This window comes from Sinocyclocheilus grahami, unplaced genomic scaffold (genome assembly GCF_001515645.1).
Source record: "Sinocyclocheilus grahami isolate Dianchi unplaced genomic scaffold, SAMN03320097.WGS_v1.1 scaffold905.1, whole genome shotgun sequence".
NCBI lineage: Eukaryota > Metazoa > Chordata > Actinopteri > Cypriniformes > Cyprinidae > Sinocyclocheilus > Sinocyclocheilus grahami.
Window position 1 is genome coordinate 152,745 of NW_015506084.1, and position 2,246 is coordinate 154,990.

Here is a 2,246-nt window from a genome sequence, read left to right on the forward strand (position 1 = left end):
AAAATGACAGTTCCAACCAGAAAAGACTATTACTCGTAAGAACTTCACAGACCCTAGCTGCATGTTTGTTTCTGTGTCAGCATGCCGTTCGTCACTACAGACAATCAACACAGAGCAAGTGCTATATGCCTGTAATGATCACAGGCTACAAGAATGAACTTTTAAGTGTCTAAATTTGTATTTTGTGAGAGTTATTAGAACTCTCAAAGGGGGAATTGTGGGATTACAAATTTAAGAATCTGTTTAAAATAAGCTGATCCTATGTTCTGACATAGCATCACATGAAAAACTAAGGTGAAGTACATTGTATTTAGCATTTAAGGTAAATTATATCAGACAAATGATTATCTTAAGCAAAGTGTAGCAAGAGGTTCCTGTCTGTTCCTGTTCTCTTATTGTTAGTCAAATGAACCAGATTACTGAGACTATCACCTTTTGTTTGTAATGGCTCTTGGTGCCTCTGCCCCAGTCTTTGAGTAGTTATACTGATTGGATTAGCACCTATGCATTTGAATGACACTCTTATGCTGATGAGATCAAGGCTGGGAAAATGCCGGTGTCGGGCCGATTGCCTGTACTTCATTTGCATGCAATGGGTTAGATTGTCTCCACCTCTACTGAATGTATCTTGGCCCCTTAAAATGTATATAAACTACAACGTATTACTGCCTTAGTCAGACTTTTGATGACTGCAGCGCCACGCAGCGTGTTCTCAATAAAGTACTCTGCTGAAGATACCCAAGAGTCTCCTGGTCTCTGCTTCGATGAGGAACAAGTTTCCTACAAAACCAACTTCCGTAGTTCATGGCCCAACCTTATGTTTGCATAAGTTGTTATTGCAGGGTGAATTTGAGGACAGCGATCATGACTGCCTAGCCAGGATTCATAATTCGACGGCTTGCAGGCCAGATATGTCCGCATCTGTCCTGGAGGAGGGGAAAACATTGGTATGTAGATGGATCATGCTATAAACCAAATGATAATGAATACTGGTGTGGGTATTCGATTGTTGAATTACCTGACTGTGTCATAGAGGCCTATTCTCTGCCATATAAATCAGCACAAGTGGCAGAATTAATTGTTTTGTTCATATAGCAGTACTTTTAAATGAAAAAGTGCACAATACACTACATTGAATTCATTACTGAATTGTGTGCATAACAATGCGATTGATCGCGATTAATCACAGAAAATCATGTGATGAATCGCGATTAAAAATGTTAATCGTTACCCAGCACTAACATACACTGAACAAAATTATGAACGCAACACTTTTGTTTTTGCCCTCATTTTTCATGAGCTGAACTCAGAGATCTAAGACTTTTTCTATTTACACAAAAGGCCTATTTCTCTGAAAAATTGTTCACAAATCTGTCTAAATCTGTGTTAGTGAGCTTTGCAGAGATAATCCATTCACCTCACAGGTGCGGCATATCAAGATGCCAATTAGACAGCATGATTATTGCACAGGTGTGCCTTAGGCTGGCCACAATAAAAGGCCACTCTAAAATGTGCAGTTTTACTGTATTGGGGGGTCCGGGGGGGGTTCGAAAACCAGACAGTATCTGGTGTGACCATCATTTGCCTCACGCAGTGCAACACATCTCCTTCACATAGAGTTGATCAGGTTGTTGATTGTGGCCTGTGGAATGTTGGTCCACTCCTCTTCAATGGCTGTGCGAAGTTGCTGGATATTGGCAGGAACTGGAACACGCTGTCTGTACAGTGAAAACCGGGATTCATCCGTGAAGAGAACACCTCTCCAAAGTCAAGTCGGTAACGACGATGAACTGCAGTCAGGTCGAGATATTGGCCCGATGAGGACGACGAGCATGCAGATGAGCTTCCCTGAGACAGTTTCTGAAAGTTTGTGCAGAAATACTTTGGTTAGGCAAACCGATTGTTGCAGCAGCTGTCCGGGTGGCTGGTCTCAGACGATCTTGGAGGGGAAGATGCTGGATGTGGAGGTCCTGGGCTGGTGTGGTTACACGTGGTCTGCGGTTGTGAGGCCGGTTGGATGTACAGCCAAATTATCTGAAACGCCTTTGGAGACAGCTTGAGATTTAGACATATTTGAGAACAATATTTGAGAGAAATAGGCCTTTTGTGTACATAGAAAAAGTCTTAGATCTTTGAGTTCAGCTCATTACAAATGGGTGCAAAAACAAAAGTGTTGCGTTTATAATTTTGTTCAGTGTATGTCCATGAGGTGCTGAAGTTGTTGTCCAGTGTGTGAGATGATGGCA